Here is a 19613-nt window from a genome sequence, read left to right as displayed (position 1 = left end):
CCTTGTTTTAAAAAAAAAATCAGGTGAAAGACTTCACATTTGGCTAGGGAAACCTGGGTGAAGGTAATGATGTTACTCAGGTTAATCTCTAAATAACTCACAGATGAGGCTGGTGATAAGCACTCAAAGTGAAAGAAACATTAGGACCGAAGGTGATATGCTAGCTGGGCATGGCAGCACACACTTGTCATGCCAGTACTTGGGAGGTTAAGACAGGAGGGTTGCAGGTTTGAGGCCAGCTTCGGCAACTTAGTTAGATCCTGTTTCCAAATAAAAAATTGAATTAACAAAAGGCTGGGGATATAGTTTGCAGATAGAAGGCCCTTGGGTTCAGTCCTTAGTACCAGAAAAAGAAACACATGCACACATACACATACATACACACACGATATACTCCCCAGACAGGGCTTGTTCAGCAAGTAGTGTGGCTTAGGCTTGAGGGATGGATGTAAATCTGCCTAGCATCTTCCTCAGAGCACCCTGGCCACCTCGGCAGGAATGGCTCCCATCACTTCTCCCTCTCTTTGCATGGATCACAAACTGTAGTTCTCCTGTTTCCCTGTTTTCTTGTTTAGTATCTGTTTCTGCTAGACAAGGGCTTTCTTAGAGCTAAGTCCCACCAAGGAGCACAGGAGATGGTCAACAAATGTTTGTTGGAAGCAAAAGCCGGGCGTGGTAGCGCAGGCTTGTAATCCCAGTACTGGAAGGCTGATACAGGAGGATCACAGGTTCGCATCAGTCTCAGAAACTTAGTGAGACCCTTCTCAACTTAGTGAGACCCTGTTTCAAAATAAAGAATAAAAAATAGGGCTGGGGTATAGCTTGGAGGTAGAATTCCCTGGGTTCAATCCTCAGTACCACAGGTGGAAAAAAAAAGAATATCTGTTGGAAGGGAGAGAACAAGTGCGGGACGTGGGAGAAAGTTGGTGAGTGGGGTAGTGGAGAGTACTGGACATCAGTTGAAAAAGTGTCTAGGAACCAGAGCAGGGACAGGCTTTTGAAACAATAGGCTCTACATCCCAGGGCAGACAGCTTTCAAGGGAAAAATTTAGTAAGTTGCACAAAAAAAATACCTACCTCAGGGAGTCTTCCCTTCAGGCAAATTTGAGGGATATTCTAGATCTGTCATTCTCCAAGCAGGGCACCTGGACCAGCAGCACCAGCATCTTCTGGAAATTCGACAAAAGACTACTACTTCTCAGCCCTCGCCGCAGACCTGGCGAATCACGTCTCTGTTTTAAAGAGGCCCCTGGTGATTGATCAACCCTGATGGTCCAGATCTTCCTTCTTCCCATAACATCTGTAGACACCACCCACAGCTGCACCTCCTCCAGGACTGAGTGGAGGATTGGGCTAAATGTGTTTTGAAGTAATGGGAATCCTAGAACAGAAAGCAGGGCTATAAATACTCTACCCTACTTGGTGCCTATACATAGAGCTCAGTCTCAATCAGGAGAGGTCCTTAAAATTGCAACACACGAAGAGTCTTTTAAATGACAGTTATTCTGGGCCATTCTGATCTGAAGCCCAAACTGAACTCCCACCCAAGAAAGGAACTCAAAAGTCCCACCCCAGGGACATAAATCCCCATAATTAGAAAAAAAAGACCATGCCAAAAAAATTATATATGTATGCATATATATGTACACACACACACACACACACACACACACACACACAATAAACTCAGGAATAATCTGTTCAGGAAAATACTGAAGGCTGCTTGAAGGGAAATCTTTAGGATAAAGACAAGGGACAACAAGAGTAGGAGTAAACCAAAATCTTTTAATGAATCATGGAATCCATAAACTGGTATCAGATGTTCTTGAGTCACAGAGAGCCCAAGCACCATTCCAGATTCTTCCAAATAAGGTCGCCCCAGCTACTTCTCTGAGAGACAACAATTTTCTTTTACCTGATTGTTTGCTTTAGAATGAGCCAAGTGTTTTCAGAATGAAAGTGCGTTCACACATGTAAACTTAGAAGGACTGTAAGACTTCTGTAAATGCACGCACCCTCCATACTTCCTAAGTCAGATTTTCTAGTCTATCAGCTGAGCCGAGGGCAGCACACATTCAAGAAGAGACTTTGTCTTGGGTTTCTTTTGGTGGTCAGGGAGCAAGGGGATTTGTCTTCCCATCATAACAGCAACTCGATTTCAGGGTTGTTCCTCTTGTCCTATTACAATGAGAGACACCAAATATCCTAAGAGAGAATTTTCCAGAAGGTGTAAACAGGATCTGTAGCCAGCCTATAAGCTCTCAGACAGAGATTCAAAAAGTATGTCAAGTTGAGAGCTTGGACTCTAGGAACTTAAAAAGAAAAGAGGTTTGATCCTTGGTTTAGACACACACGAAAGAAAAGAAAGAATGAAAGGAAGAAAGAAAGAAAGAAAGAAAGAGAAGGAAGAAGAAAAAGATAAAAGAAAAGAAAGAAAAAAAGTAAATAGCATAGGATTATAGACTCGTAGAAAGAACTCTCTTTTTTCACTTTCAATTGCTTGAGTCTTTATGGCTCCCCTAAAATTTATTTCTAACAAGTGGAGGCTCATCTGGGATCCCCATCATTTGGGTGAGAGCCATGGGCTCCCCACTGGGGGGGAAGATGAATCCTACTGCTTTGTTGTGGTAGGCTCTGGGTGGTGGGAGCAACTTGACAGGTCCCTAACTGGCTGACATTCAATGGTGAAAGTCTCTTGGGAATGCAGGAAGGGCCCAAGCAGACCCCTGGCAACCGGGTAACTTTGTGCATGAATCAAGATAATAAACATCATGGAAGGTGGCCAAGTATTTCCTTGGTGGTCGGGTCATTCCAGAAACTGTGTGAGTATGAATGAGATGGCTCAGACACAAACTGAGTGTGGAATCCGATCTGCAGTTCAGTCAGTGGCTTTATCCAGCTTAGAGCGGTCCTCACAGACTAAGTTGGAGGTTTATATCGATCTGTCAATTGCTAAGAAGCACCTGAAAATTCTTTCCAAGCTTCTCAGCCCCGTGACCAGAGAGTAGCCAGAATGTACCAAATCAGTAGCAGCCACTGCGATACCTCATCTCTTTTCTCGAGCTGCATGGGTTTGCTTTGGTCTTCCTGAGCATCCTTTCCAGCCCAGAACTCTGATGTTTGCTGTTCTTTGTCCTTGAATGTTCTTTGCATGCTGGATCCTTTTCATCATCCAGTTTACAATGTGACATAAAATTGTTAAAAGAACTCTTAATAGGAGGCTGAGCAGGAGAGTCGTCAGTGTGCCAGATGGGGCATGGGTGCTGCCTGGGCTGCCGTCAGCTCCTCAAATGGTGAGCAGTTGCCTTCATTTACCCCAGTGCGCCCACAGATCTTGCTCTCCGTGTGTGATGAGTTGTGAACAGATTGGGGTGCATTGTGTCAATCATTACCACACTGCAGGAGAGAGGGAGGAGAAAGTGGAGGAGTCCTTGCTGTCCTAATATGGGAGACACTGGAAGCAACCAGGTACAGGAGCTGACAGCAAGACAGGGGATGGACAAGCCCTACCAAGTGGTGGCTGTAATTCAGAAAGTAGATTAGAACTGACACAAAGATGAGCAAGTTCCCAATTTCAAGACTTAGTATAGAACTCTGCTAATCAAGACCATGGAATTGATATGAACAGACATACAAATCAATGGAATAGTATTAAGAGCCCGGAAATAAGCAGTCCACTCATGGCCTATAGATTTCTGGAAAAAGGGGTCAAGCTAATTCAATGTGAACTGTCTTTTCAACAAATGGTACTAGAATAATTAGATGCTCTCATGCGAAAAGGTAAATTTACATCCTAATCTCATACCATACACAAAAATTAACTCAAGATGGATCAGAGAGAAAGATGTAAAAGCATGATCATAAGAGAAAAAATTGATATATTAGACTTTATCAAATATTTTGCACTTCAAAACATACTAATCAGAAAATCAAAAGACCAGTCACAGAATCAGAGAAAATTTTTGTGAAACATATATGTGATAAATGGCTTGTTTGTAGAATAAATAAAGAACTCCAAATGAACAATAAGAGGACAACTGTTTCAGAAATGAACAAAAGAATTGATGGATAGTTCAATGAGGAAGATGAAAAGATGGTTAACATGATTACTAATTAGGAAAATACACATTAAATATAGCATGGTTACCTGGACACTCATTGTTGGGAGAGGAGGAAGGGGAAGAGGAAGTAGGGGGGATAGGGTACCAAGCACAGTCTGAATGTATGCCATTTTTAATATGTTCCACATAAAAATAAAAAATAAATTTAAAATAAAAGGAGTAAAACTGAAACAAAAAGAAAGAGAAAAAATAAAAAATAAAACCACAATGAGATTCTGTTTCATAGCCACTAGAACTAACATAATCAAAAGTCCACAATATCAAGTGTTGGCAATAATTTGAAGAAAGAATCCTCATACATTACTGGTGGGAATTTAAAATAGTGCTGCTGATTTTATTTATTTATTTATTTATTTATTTATTTATTTATTTATTTTGGTGGTACTGGGGTTCCTGGAAACCCTTCTACCTCTGGGCTACACTTCCAGACCTATTTTATACTTTTTTATTTTTGGAAACAGGATCTCTTAAGCCAGCCCGGCTGGCTTCGAACCTGCGCGATCCTCCTGTCTCCACCTCCCAAGCGCAGGGATTACAAGTGTGAGCCACCATGCCCAGCAGTGCAGCTGATTTTAAAAAGAGTCTGCTAGAGCCAGGAGTGGTGGTGCACACCTTGTAAGACCCTGTTTCAAAACAAAAAATTAAAAAAAAAAAAAAGAGCTGGGGGTATAGCTTGGAGGTAGAATGTTCTTGCTGTTCTCAGCATTCCACCCACCCCCAAAAAAGAAAAAAAGAATTCGGTAGTTTCTTACAAAGTTAAACATAAAGCTATTAAACAATAAAACAATTTCACTTCCAGACATGTACCAAAGGGAAATTAAAAGCTATGCCCATAAAAATACTTGTACTTATAAATGTTCACAGCAGTGTTATTCATAACAGGCAAGAAGTGGAAACCATCCAATCACTCATCAAATGTTGAGTTAACAAGTAAAATGTGTTCTAGCCGTACAAGGGAAGACTATCCTGCAATAAAAGGGAACAGGTTACAGACACATGCTATAACATAGATGAATCTCAAAGATATGCTAAAAAATATTGTATAATTTACGTAGATGAAATGAAATATCCAGAAGAGGTAAATCTATACAAATGGAAAGTAGATGAGTGGTTGCCTGGAGCAGGAGGTAGGAATAAGCACAAGAGATCAATTTGAATTGATGAAAAATGTCCTAAAAAGGGATTGTGTTACACAACTCTGTATGGTTAGTAATAAGTCACTGAATTGTATAATTAAAATGGGTGGTTTCATTTTTTCTTTTGTGCTGCTTGAAATTGAACCCAGAGGCAGTCTACCTCTCAGCTACACCCTCAGCCCTATTTTATTTACAGGATTTTACTAAGTTGTTGAGGGTCTGGCTAAATTGCTGAGGCTGGCCTCAAATCCACGATCTTCCTGTCTCAACCTTTCAAGTACTGGGATTATATGTGTGTGCCATCACCTAACTAAAAAAGGTGGATTTTAGGGGCCCCGGGCCGAACTGCGAGTAGCACACCAGACCCCTGGAGAAACCGGGCCCAGTAAGACGCTGGGTTCTGGGCAGGGGTCGTTCGTGGGGCACACTAGCCAGGGCCCGGATCGCGGGACCCTGGGCCCCGGGCCGAACTGCGCGTAGCACGCCAGACCCCTGGAGAAACCGGGCCCAGTAAGATGCTGGGCTCTGGGCAGGGGCCGGGTCGCGGGACTCTGGGCCCCGGGCCGAACTGCGAGTAGCACGCCAGACCCCTGGAGAAACAGGGCCCAGAACAGAAAAAGATAAAGAAAAATATCGAAGAGGAGGTAAGAAAGCTGTTATGGATGCCAGGACACTGGAGATGCAGACAAAACTTATCTAAATGCACTGGAACTTATGGAAAAATTCACCGTGAAAGAGGACTGCTATTTCTCTATATTGTTAAGAATCTCAGACATCACCTGTAAGGAGAGAGTTTAGCGGAGACCAAGGAGAAATGCGGTGTTGAAAGAGTTCTCCGCGATGGTGGTGGAGACTTGTATTCAGGAGAAGTAGAAACCGGATCCTACCAACTTTATTTTTTTGGAGAAATTACACCAAATGTCGAATGCTACCATCACGCATGCTTAGGAACACTGGACAACATTCAGAGTGGAAAAAGAGCCTGGGAAGGATTTGGAACAGTGGAGGCAGTGGCAATGCCAGTGGCCAATACTCACGGAAGGCAGAGATCTGATACATTACACCTGGAACCTTTGAAATAATAACCACAGAGACAGTGATCGGAACCTGCTGAGGGGTTAGGCGGGCACCGGGGCCAGTGGCCGACATCGGAGCTTGCTGTTAGGCAAGGCCACTACTGAGGCCTCCGTGGCCGGGATTGGAACCTGCCGAGGGGTTAGAACGATGCTGGGGCCAGCGAGGCAGGCATTGGAGCCTGCCATGAGGCAAGGCTTGTGCTGGGGCCTCCGAGGTCGGGTCCGGAACCTGCTGAGGGGTTAGGCCGGTGCTGGGGCCAGCGAGGCCGGCATCAGAGCCTGCTGAGGGGTTAGGCCGGTGCTGGGGCCAGCGAGGCTGGCATCGGAGCCTGCCGTGAGGCGAGGCCAGCATCGGAGCCTGACATGAGACATGGCCAGTGCTGGGGCCTCCTAGGCCGGGAACAGAACCTGCCGAGGGGTTAGGCCAGTGCTGGGGCCAACGAGGCCGGCATTGGAGCCTGCCGTGAGGATAGGCCGGTGCTGGGGCCTCCGAGGCTGGGATTGGAATCCTGCCAAGTGGTTAGGCCGGTGCAGGGGCCAATGGCCAGCATCGGAGCCTGGCGTGAGGCAAGTTCACTCCTGCGGCCTCCAAGGCCGGGACCAAAGCCAGCTTAGGGGTTAGACCGGTGCAGGGGCCAGCGAGATCAGAACTGGGGCCTCCCATGAGGCAAGGCCACTGCTTGAGCCAGCGAGGTCTGGATCAGTCCACTGAGTAGCCAGGCCACTACTGGGACCATCAAGAGTGGGATCGGTACTTGCAACGCAGCATGCACAGAGAAATATCGCAGAAAATATAAATCAGACGCTTCTCTTAATCAGCAATAACTAGGAGGAAAAGGACAACAGGAAGAGGTTGAGCTATAGAAAGGGCCCTATAGTGAAGCAACTAATGTGACCAATCAGAGGGTATGTAATACTGGAGGACGGAGCCTCTTTAAAACGCAGGAGGTACATAAACAAATGTGTCAAAGTAAATCACCAAAGAAGCGTGGGATGGAGGGAGGGGGAGGGAATGGGACGGGGGCTGGAGGAGGGCTAATTGGATGATGTGTGCTTGTATATCCTCTCAAGTCTTGTACTCCAATGTGATTGATATATGACTACAATGCACCAATTTAAAAAATGAATTAATAAAAAAATTTATCTCTTGCAAACAAACAAAAAAAAGGTGGATTTTAGGGTATGTCAGCTATATTTCATTAACGCTGAGGTCTCTGGGAGTTGGGTGCAGTGGACTTTATTGATGGTGTATGACCGTAGGCCTCCCTCAAGCCCTCACCCCCCAAATCTTCAGGGAGTCTGGGACAGAAACTGGGCTAATGGGAGATGCTCATTGTTTTAGGGGACAGAGTTGGGGTGGGGGCTCCCCAGAAGCCGAGGGCCTCTCTCTTCCTCTTGTGTTCTTTCTGGGCTGGTGTTGCAGGGGTTCTTACCCCTTGGAGGCCATGTAGACCATGAGGCCCACCACCCTGTTGCTGTAACTAAATTCGTTGTCATACCAGGAAATGGGCTTGACAAAGTGGTCATTGAGGGTGATGCCAGCCCCAGAATCAAAGTGGAAGAGTGGGTGTTACTGCTGAAGTCACAGGAGACAGCTTGGTCTTCTGTGTGGCCCAGGAAGGCCTTGTTTTTTGTTTTTGTTTTTGCAGTATTAGGGATGAAACCCAGGGGCATTCTACCTCCAAGCTACACCCCCAGCCCTATTTTTTATTCTTTATTTTGAAACAAAGTCTCACTGAGTTGCAAAGGGCCTCACAAAGTAGTAGCTTAAGCTGTCTGTGAACTGCAATCCTCCTGTCTCAGCCTCCCAACTGCTGGGGTTACAAGTGTGCGCCAACTCCCCTGGCTCCCAAGATGCCTTTGAAAGGTCCCAGGACACCTGCTTCACCACCTTCTTGAGGTCATGTTTGGCAGCTGTCTCCAGGCAGCATGTCAAGTCCATGACGGATACGGGGGGGGGGCACATGAAAGGCCAGGCCAGTGAGTTTTCCATCCAGCTGGGGAATGACCTTGCCCACAGCCTCAGTGGCACTAGTGAGCAGTGCTCTGGGCAGATCCATGGTACTCATGCCAGTTTCCCATAGGGGCCATCCATGATCCCCTCAGTGGCAGTGATTGTATAGACAGATGGTGGTCCTGAGTCCCTCTACCATGCCCTCTACCATGCCCTCTACCATGTTGTAGATGACCTTGGACAAGAGGCTAACCAGTTGATACAGGAGGCATTGCTGAGGATCTCAAGACAGTGGTCATACTTCTCATGGCTCACACCCATCATGAATGGGGGCAGGGGCATCAACAGAAGGGGTGGGGACAATAACCCCCTGGCCTTCTCCATGGTAGTGAGGACTCCATTAGATTTCACAGCATACTCAGCATCAGCAGCGCCCCATGGGATGTGGGTGGGATCTTGCTCCTGGAAGATGGAAATAGGCTTTTCATTGATGATAAGCTTCCCCTTCTCATCCTTGACGGTACCCAGAACTTGCTGTGGGTAGAATCATACTGGAACATGTAGACTATGTAGTTGAGGTCAATGAAAGGGTCTTTTTGTGTATATGTGGTACTGGGGATTGAGCCCAGGGGCATTCTACCTATGAGCCACACCCCCAGTCCTATTTTATTTTTATTTGAAAATAAGGTCTCACTACGTTGATGAGAGTCTCACTTCTTGCTGAGACTGTCCTTGAACCTGAAATCTTCTTGTCTCAGCCTCCCAAGTACTGGGATTACAGGTGTGTGCCATCATGCCCGGTACAAAAGGGTCTTTGATGATGACAATATTCACTTTGCCAGAGTTGAAAGCAGCACTGGTTAACAAGCGCCTAATATAGCCAAGTCCGCTCACTCCACCCTTCAGCATGGTGTCTCAGGGACACAGCGGAACTGTACAAGAAGATGTGGTGTCTGTCAAAGGGAAGAAGCAGAGACCAAAGATATTTTATAAAAGGCAGACTACTCACAGCTGCCCAGAAATAAACTTTGTTAGCAAAGAAAACATAATTATGTTGCAACTATATGGTGGTATTATGAATAAATTTTTACTTAATATTTTTCTGTATTTTACAGTTGAAAATGTTAAGTCAGGAGAAAACAATAAGGATAGTTTTAAAAATTACTGCCTAGGTGTTAAGTATAAAACCATTACATAATGAGCCAGAGGCAAGCTATATAAAAACATTTTGATAAAGTTACAAAATGACTCTTGGGCCAGTAAGATTTGGCAGTTATACGATTAACATTAATAACACATCTAGCCTGGTGTGGTGGTGCACACTTGTAATCCCACCGTTTGAGAGGTGGAGACAGGAGAACTGTAGATTCTCTGCCAGCCTTGGTTACTTAGTGAGGCCCTTTGCAAGTCAGTGAGACCCTGTTTCAAAATAAAGAATAAAAAATAGGGCTGGGGGTGTTGCTCAGAAGTAGAATGCCCTTGAGTTCCATCCCCAGTCTCTCAAAGGAAAAAAAAAAAACACCTAAAGAAAGAAGAATCAATCATTAGTGAACGTTGATTAATAAAGAAAGCAAAGCAAAGGGACTGTTGCAGAGATGAGCATCACAAGGCTTAAACAGTGCTGCACAACCTGCAGATGGACGGATGTGACACAGTTAGACCTTCAGGCCATTAGGAATCATAAGTGTGTGTGTGTGTCTTAGTCTGTTTAAGCTGCTATAACAAAAATACCATTAGCTGAGTGGCTTATAAAAAGCCAGAATTTATTTCTTACATATTGGAACCTGGGGAATCCAAAATCAAGGCAGATTCAGTGTCCAAGATAAAGGTGATGGGTCACCTTTCCATCTTGTAAATGGCTTCTTTCTGTGTCTTTACATGGTAGAAGGGGCAAGTGGTTTCTCTTAGGCTTCTTTTATATAGGTCCTATTTTAGTCAGCAGTCTCACTGCTGTGACCCCTCCCCCCTTCCACCAAGAAAAAAACCCAACAGCAACAACTTAGAAGGAGATTTATTTGCTCACATTTCTGGAGATTTCACAGGTGTAGTTAATGTTAGGCCAGGTAAAGTCTGCAAATCTCAGGACATGGTGCAGGAAACAGAGAGAAAGCATGCAGGGTTCTGTTCTCACATCACAGAGGCAGGAAACAAGCTCATGGAGGGCGTTCAAGGACACATGCACAGTCCCCAAGGCCATGCCCTCAGTGACCCACACAGCTATATCCCACCTAAGTTACCACCCAATAAATCCATTGCAATGGATTTACAACTGGTGAGATTAGCACCTCTGTAATTTAATCATACTGCCTCTGAGCATTAGTGCATGGGGGGGGCATTCTATATCCAAACCATTACAGGCAGTAATCCCATTCAGCAGACTCTACCCTTACAACCTAACCCCCCCCACCATGCCTTTACCTAATGCCATCATCTTGGGAGGAAGGATTTTAATACATAAATTTGGGGCAGAATATAAAAATTCAGACTGTAGCAGTGTGGTCATACCGATTTGTCCTGCTTTACCTACATGCTCACCATACAACATTTTTTTTTTACAAAGTTTTCTTTCCCGAGTAGTTTTATGTTCAGTGAATACCCAGTCATATTAGTATACTGCAATTTAATAAACATGTATTCTGGGGTTAACTCAGTGTCAGTTGGCTTGTCCCAGTCAACTCAATTCTAAACTGGTAGCAAGACTGATAGTATGCACTTGGAAGGCTTGCAAAGACATTGGACAGTGGTGAATCCATCATGGTCAGCAACACGAGCTGGGCGTGGTGGCGCACGCTTGTAATCCTAGCAGTTGGGAGGCTGAGACAGGAGGATCGCGCAGGTTCGAAGCCAGCCTCAGCTACTTAGTGAGGCTCTCAGCAGCTCAGTGAGACCCTGTTTCCAAATAAAACATAAAAATAGGTCTGAGTGTGTAGCCTGGGGTAGAAAGCCCCTGGATTCCATCCCCAGCACACACACACACACACACACACACACACACACACACACAATCAGCATCACCCAGGAGACTTGTTGGAAGCCAGCCAGTCAGCACAATTTTCTTGGTGACAGCCCAGCCTTGAAAAGAGCTTCTCATTCATACTTCCATATGAAGAAATCCAAAATACCAAAACATATTGCAATCTCTGCATGCTCAGCATATTTAATTTAAGAAGCCACTCACGGGTGGAATTTAGTTTCTTTACATCTTGTTCTTCCTGGCTTCAAATCCATCCAGCTACAGCAATGAAAATCCAAGCACCAGCTGGATCAATTCCATGCCAGGCATAAGACCAACTCTGGTAAAACAGAAAGCTACCTTCTAATGATTTGGCTGGTGGCGGTGCTAGAAAGAGCCTGTGCTCTGAACCCAAGCCCTCTGTTTCTGGAGACAATGGAGTGTATCTGTTTGAGCATTGACCTACAGTGTACCAAAATATGTAGGCAAGGGAGTGATCTTTAGTCCTAGTTGATAATTTCTTTTTTTTTGCGGTACTGGGGATTGAACGCAGGTGCATTCTATCTTCGAGCTACGCACTCAGCCCCATTTTTTATTCTTTATCTTTTGAAACAGGGTCTCACTAAGTTGCAGAGAGTCAAGTAGCTGAGGCTGGCCCATAACCTGTGACCCTCCTGTCTTAGCCTCCCAAATACTGGGATGACAAGCGTGTGCCACCACGCCTGGCTCTGGTTCATACTTCCCAATCTTGTTCTCATAGAGGATTTTGAGACCACACCTCTGTGCCTCAGGGGCCTTTCTGTCTGCCCTATACCTCCTTCCATAACCCATCATCCTACTTAGACCCTGCTAGCATCTCTGCCCTGACCCAAGAGAACCTTTGATGCTGGCACTAACTTGATGCTCTGAACCTACAAGTTCAGGAGTTCCCGGGCGACTTGTACTTCTGACCACCTGTCTATAAATGCAGGATCTCCTACTATCTCTTTTAGGCTCATTAACTTGCCAGAATGACTTCAATAATTGAGGGAAGTGCTATACTTGTGTTATTGTAAAATGTGTAAATTAGAACCAGCCAAAGAGAGAGACATGGAAGGGGAGGTCTAAGAGGTTCCGCATTATGCTTTGGACCCTATCTTGGCCAGCCTTCCCACCGCTGTATCCTAGCAAACCTGACCCCGAAACTTAGAGGAAGGAAGATTTATTTGCTCACAGTATCTTGAGGGTCTGGGTTCAGTTCATGTGAGGCCAGGGTCTGGTTCTCAGGCCATGGTGGTGGAAAGAAGAAAGAGGAAGAAAGCAAGGGTCTGCTCTCACATCATGGAAGCCGGAAGCAAGAGAGAGCCAGCCAGCAAGCAGGATCAGGGACCATATATAACCCCAAAGCCACACCTCCAGGGACCCAGCTTCTCCAGCCACATCCTACCTGCCTAGGTTACCACCCAGATGAATCCATCAATGGATTCATCTGCTGATGAGTTGACAACCCTCACGACTGAATCACATCAATCCAAACACCAATTTATGAGCTCTGCAGGGGACGTCCTATGTCTAACCTTAACAAATCTTGAAATGTCCCCCAAAGGTCCATATGCTAAAGGCTTGGTTGCCAGCCCTTTGCACCTTGTGGCACTGATGGGAGGTGGTAGGATCTTTAAGAGGAGGAGCTTGGCGGAAGGAATCTAGGTTATTGGGACATGCCATTGAAGGGGTATTGGGATGCCAGCCCTTCCTCTCTGCTTTTACTTCTCATCTGACAGGAGGTGAACACTTTCCTCTGCCACACACTTCTCATCATGACAGGCTGCATCCCCATAGCCCCAAAGGCAAGGGGCCAAGCAACCACGCACTGAGGCTTGGGAAACTGAGAGCCAAAACCCTTCCTCCTTATAAGTTGATTTCCCCAGGTATTTTGGGACTGTAGAAAAAGCTGACAAACACAGTCCTGAATACAGAGCCTCTTCCCCTGTGTCCTCACATGGCAGAGGGGGCTGGGGAGCGCTCTAAGACACCTTGGTTGTCTATTCTAGAGGGCTCCCCCTTGGCCTAAGCACCTCACAAGGTCTCACCTCCAACAGCATTGCACGGGGCATCAGGGTTTAACATGTGAATTGTGGGGAAAGACAAACGTCTACCCCACAAACTGCCCTGCAGGCCCGGCTGCCACCCTCCAGTTTGCACTCCTAGGATATGTGTGTGTCTCCGAATCAGACTGGGGTCACTGGTCTCCTTAGTGAAGGTCCCAACATGCCACCTGGCTGGGACCCGGCACCTGATCATTCAGGTGCGGTCTGACTCTCTGTGCTGCACAATCCCACAGCGTTAGAGAGATTAGAGATGAGAGGGGCAGGGACGTAAATGGGACAGAGGATTCCCTGGACCTCAGGAGAAGAGATAAGGAACTCTAATTGCTGTCTTGGAGGCTGCCTTCAGCCCCGCAGGGTTTCTCTTAGACTCCTAGAGAAAGTCTCCAATAAGGCCATGACAGCACTAACCCATGTGTGCGCATGCGTGCATGTGTGTGTGTGTGTGTGTGTGTGTGTGTGTGTGTGCGTGTGTGTGTGTGCATGTGTGTGTGTGTGTGTGTGTGTGGTGTTAGGGAGAGGGAGCGATATCCCCAAATGTGTATGCACTAGGCGGAAAGGTTTCCAGACTCAAGGAAGCTCAGCACATGCAAAACTCCACTCCCCAACAGACCACTCGAGACGCTCTCTCTGGAGCATGACTCCTCTGTTCCATGCCGTTTCTTACCCAAGCAAAGTGGCTCTTTCTGGACTCTCTCTTGAATATAACCCGATCCTGTCTCTGGAATGTAACACTCTTAGAACAGCTGTCTTTTGATACTGTGTCCTCTCCCCACCCACTTCATAAATAACTCTTAAATTTCCTATTTTGTGCTTTCTGTTTGAAATTGTTGTCCAGGAAGCAAGAATTGAGGGAGAGGGATTACCATCTTATGATGGAGATTTCTAGGGAAACCAACCCCTGGTCACAAAGGGCCCTCGCTCACGGTCCCTGTGCGTGGAGCCTGAGATGGACGCAGCGTGCACAGGACACCTTGCAGGGGCCAAGCTGTCTAGTTAACAAACCCCAACTCCAAATCATCAGTCAACTCTGCTAAATCATCAGCTTAGCAGATCTATTGATTTTACTAACTTATTTATTCGCTCTCACAGAAGGATTTTCATAGCTCTATCATCTATCTATCTATCTATCTATCTATCCATCTATCTATCATCTAGTGTGTGTGTGAGAGAGATTCTGGGTATAGAACCCAGAAGATTCTACCTCCTAACTAGACTCCCAGCCCTATGTTTTATTTGCAAACAGGGTCTTGCTACGCTGATGTGAGCCTCACTAAGTTGCTAAGTCTGGCTTCGAATCTATGTATGATCCTCCCGTTTCAGCCTCCCAAGTCCTGAGATTATAGACATTTACCACCATGCCTAACTCAATTTATTTATTTGTTTGTTTATTTATTTATTTATTTATTTATTGCGGGTCTGGGAATGGTTTCTTTCTTTCTTTCTTTTTTTTTTTTTTGGTGGTACTGGGGTGGAACCCAGAGGCTTTCTACCTCTGGGCTATACTCCCAGACCTATTTTATATTTTATTTGGAGACAGGGTCTCACTACGTTGCTGAGAGCCTCACTAAGTAGCTGAGGCTGGTTTTGATCCTCCTGTCTCAGCCTCCCAAGCGCAGGGATTACAAGCGTGCACCACCGCGCCCGGTGCGTGTCTGGGGATGGAACCCAGAGACATTCAACCTCCAAGTTATACCCCCTACCCTATTTTTATTCTTTATTTTTGAAACAGGGTCTCACCAAGTTGCGGAGGGCCTCACTGTGTGTGTGTGTGTGTGTGTGTGTGTGTGTGTGTGTGTGTGTGTGTGATCCTCCAGTCTCAGCCTCCTGAATGTTGGGATTACATGCATGCACAACAAAGCCTGGCTTATTAATTTATTTATTTATTTATTTATTTATTTATTTATTTATTTTGCAGTACTGGGGATTGAACTACCTCTGAGCTACATCCCCAGCCCTATTTTATTTTTTTAATTTCTAATTTAAATCCTCTAAAATAAATCATAATTCAGCCACAACAATCTTGTAGAGCCAGGTACAGTGCTGCATGCCAGTGATCCCAGTACTTGGGAGGCTGAGACAAGAGAATCACAGGTTTGAGGCCAGCCTCAACAGTTTAGCAACATCGAAGATACAGACTGAAAAAGAACTTCCAAGTCTGATTGTTGTTAGAAGGACATCTATTAGAGAGGATGTAGTGGCTAAGACTGAGAATGTGTGCATGTTGGGTGGGGGGAGTAGCAAGTCTTTGGAAGAGCCACGAGACTGCTCTGCAAGACCACCCAGAGGCAAAGGGGGCACCCTCTTTATAACCCTTTTTCCGGACCCTCCAGTAAAAGTCCTCTGGGATTGTGCTTTGTCCTGGGCCCTCAAGGACTGGGTAAGTATGTCGTTTGGCTTGCAATTCAGCTAGACATGCAGCTGGGACATGTTCTTGAAGTTCCAGCATCCCAGGCAGGACATGTTGGGGCTTGTGGTCAGCAATCACTCCTGGGGCTCCCTGGAACTCCCCAGGTTAAGCAACGCACCACTACCCCATTTTGAAATAAAAAGGGCCAGGGGTATAGCTCAGAGGTGGAATGCTCCTGGATTCAATCCCCAGCACCACAAAACACAAAAACAAAACAAAATATCTTGTTGGTTTTTTTTTTTTTAGAAGTGTGAACTGAAAGATTCTCAGACAGAATGCTGAAATTTGAAAAACTGAATCTTTTGTAAAAGGAAATAGTTATTTTATATTCTTGTTAAAAATTAATGCTTTTATAAAAATTGCCATTAAGACATTTTGTAAGTACATGGATATTTTATATATAAGATTATTCTAGAAATTAGCTTTTGGCACACTGGCTTTCAATGTATTAAGGTTCTGAAAATTGTTTCCTGGGCTTCTGTTTATGATTAGTTTCAATCATGTAAACTGTTTACTTATGTGGAAATGAGTTAGACCCTAGTGCTTTCTACCAAGAATTCTTTATATAGCATATAATTAGAAGATTGCATTTTTAAAGCATTTAAAATAAGCAGGGCAAGAGTATTAAAGTTGAATCACTCCAGCCAATGTGCTTTTTAACAATAAACTATGATATTTCGTGTGTGTGTGTGTGTGTGTGTGTGTGTGTGTGTGTGTGTGTGTGTTGCTGGAGATTGAACAAAGAAGCAATCTGTTTTTCTTTCTTCCTTCCTTCCTTCTTTCCTTCCTTCCTTCCTTTCCTTCTTCTTCTTCTTCTTCTTTTTTTTTTTTTTTTTTTTTTTGTGGTACTGGGGATGGAACCCAGGAGCTTTCTACCTCCGGGCTATACTCCCAGACCTATTTTATATTTTATTTGGAAACAGGGTCTCACTAAGTTGCTGAGGCTGGCTTCGAACCTGCGCAATCCTCCTATCTCAGCCTCCTAAGTACTGGGATTACAAGCGTGCGCCACCATGCCTGGCTGAAGCAATCTATTTTCAAGTAACACCCTCAACCCTATTTTACTTTTTATTTGGAAATAGGGTCTTGCTAAATTGCTGGCAGCCTCACTAAATTGCTGAGGCTGACCTGGAACCTATGATCCTCCTGTCTCAGCTTCCCGAGTCCTGGGATTATAGGCATGCACCACTGTGCTCAACTGAACCAAGATATTTCTGCAGCAGAAAAGAAAATACTTTTGAGCAGAACTTAGCAACTATGGTAGGACAAGAGGTTGTATTTAACAGCATGGCCCCAAGCAGGTATCCTTCTTGAATGAAAACAGCAGTTGCCATTACGCATACTATGTTTACAAAGCAAATGCAGGCTATGATGTGGGCCATTTTTATGTCTATCCACCTGAAGGAAATACTCTTCAGAAAAAATTTCTCTTGGGAGAATGGGGAGGGAGCCGAGAGGAAAGCCCACCGAGTATTATGTGTATATACGTCACTATCATTATGATTATTCACATTATGATGTGAGACTATGAGGCACCAGTAAAATTATTAAAAAATAAAAAAGAAAGAAAAAACCTTTCTATTGTCTATTGGGACAGACAAATTATTTTAGTTAAAATTCTTTTTCTTTTTTCAATGAAGAAAGGGAAAAAGATCGGTATTGGTGATTATGATTACATTTTAAGTTATTTTCTTAAATTGCTAGACAAAAAAAATAAAATTTGCTTCTAAAAAGAAACTAAACCTGTGCGTGGTGACACATGCCTGTAAATCTTTGTACTCAGGAGGCCGAGACGGGAGGATCACCGGTTCCAGGCCAGCCTCAGAAATTTAGTGAAGCTCTCAACAACTTAGCAAGACCCTGTTTCCAAACAAAAAAAATAAAATAGGGCTGGGGGTGTAGCTTGGAGATAGAATGGCCCTGGTTTTAATTCCTAGCACAAAGAAAGGAGGAGGAGAAGAAGACAAAGACGAAGAAGAGAAACCAAGACAGGCATGGTGCTATGTGCCTATAATCCCAGCCACTTAGGAGGCTGAGGCAGGAAGATCACAAATTCAAGACCAATCTGGGTGATGTAATGAAATCCTGACTCAAAATAAAAAATAGAAAGGGCCGGGGAATTGTTCAGTGGTAGAGTGCTCCTGGACTCAATCCCCAGTGTACCAGTATTGGGAATGGCCTAGGAAAATTCGAGAAAGCTATGATTATTAATATATTTCAAAAATTGGGTGAAGGGCAAATCTGTGCAAGGACTTGGTTTCTGCCTAAAAGCAGGCAACTATTCCAATGTAAATGAACATAGCTAAAAGCAATTAACCAGTCAATAGGAGAGGAGAACTAGGCCTGTCTCTATCTAAAGACAGATCTTAGTTGAGGAGAACTAGGCCTTTATCTAAAGACAGATCTACATGATTGGATAAGCTAGCTAAGATGGTAAGAGGGGTCGACCTTCATGAAAGGAGACACCCTGCCACACCTTGCTGAGGGAGGTACCTTACAGGGTAAGGGGAAGTACCTTACAGGGACATTCGTGAACAAGATGGAGGTCATGGGTATAAAAGGCTGAGTCCACGTGTAATTCCTTTGGTGTATTCATTTTGAGTCACCCCTCTATGCCAGTCTGTTATGGAGCTGTATTTCTATCTTCTGTATTTCTATTTTTTTAATAAACTTCTTTAAATCTTCAGCAACTGTCCGAGCTATACATATTTATTCTTAGCTTAGGACAAGAACCCGCGGTTTTTCTGTTTTTGGTCATTTTGGCTTTTGTTATGGGTTGGGGAAAAGTGTGTCCGGGACCCTCGCAGGGGTTCCCGGGGAACAGTTTCCTCAAACCATATTCTCCCAATCTGTAATACCCAGTACCAAAGACAAAATTTTAAAAAGAAAAAAAAGAGGTGTGCACAGTGGTACACGCCTGAAACCCCAAGAATTAGGAGGCTGATAAAAAAGAATTGCAGGTTTAAGGCCAGCCTCAGCAACTTAGCCCGACTCTATTTCCAAATAAAGACTAATATAGGAGCCGGGCGTGGTGGCGCACGCTTGTAATCCCAGCATTTGGGAGGCTGAAACAGGAAGATCATAGTTCACGGGCAGCCTCAGCTACTAGTGAGGCCCTTTGCAACTCAGTGAGACCCTGTTTCAAAATAAAGAATAAAAAAATAGGACTAGGGGTATAGCTTGGAGGTAAGAATGCCCCTGGGTTCCATCCCCAGTACCGCAAAATAATAATAATAATAATAATAATAATAATAATAATAATAATAATATAGGGCTGGGGGTGTAGCTTGGATGTAGAGTACTTCTGAGTTCATCCTTAGCTTTGAAAGTTCTCAAAATTCCAAACCTCTCTTTCTCAGTTTGTTTCTGAATGTACTGATTAGCTAACCCACCTTGAGAACTGACACTACAGACCCAATAAAAACCCTTATAAATATACAGCTATGGGTGGTAGTCTTTAAAAAGAAAATTAAATTTAAGTTAAAAAAAGGTAAAACTCCCCAGCTTGGACCACAAACTTCACCCATCTCATACAGTTCGGTGATGTGGAAATACAGAACCGCAGTTAATGTCCCCGGCTTCCAAAGTGTCATCCGGGCGGGCTCAAGGTGCACATTAGTTTGGCGCTTACACCCCCTGTTCCTCTTCAAGAGAATAAATAATTACGGTGATTCATCTTTGAAATGTGCAGCTTGGAGCTGGGTGTGGGGAAGCCGACATAATGGTGTCAGTGCTTCGCCCTGAAGTAAAATAAACGGTGCAATATATTTAGCAAGCTATCGTGCAAGGCACTGAGAAGCAGAGATTTAAAAAAAAAATGAAACTGTCTTTACATTTTTAGGGAACGGGACGAAATACCAAGTTTTAGCAAAGAAAGGA

At 44.5% G+C, this 19613-nt stretch overlaps 1 pseudogene across 1 annotated transcript; it reads right to left on the bottom strand.

Moving 5' to 3' along the window:
• Positions 1–1094: 1094 nt before the first annotated feature.
• On the bottom strand, positions 1095–9196 carry LOC308266121 (glyceraldehyde-3-phosphate dehydrogenase-like; annotated as a pseudogene). Its single transcript has 5 exons — positions 9092–9196; positions 8213–8871; positions 7767–7956; positions 5074–5087; positions 1095–1336 (listed from the first exon to the last, which is right to left on the bottom strand). The product of its transcript is annotated as a glyceraldehyde-3-phosphate dehydrogenase-like (transcript).
• Between the last annotated feature and the right edge of the window lie 10417 nt (positions 9197–19613).

Source organism: Muscardinus avellanarius (genome assembly GCF_963383645.1).
Source record: "Muscardinus avellanarius genome assembly, chromosome: 8".
Lineage (NCBI taxonomy): Eukaryota > Metazoa > Chordata > Mammalia > Rodentia > Gliridae > Muscardinus > Muscardinus avellanarius.
This window is presented reverse-complemented; position numbering and strand designations above follow the sequence as displayed.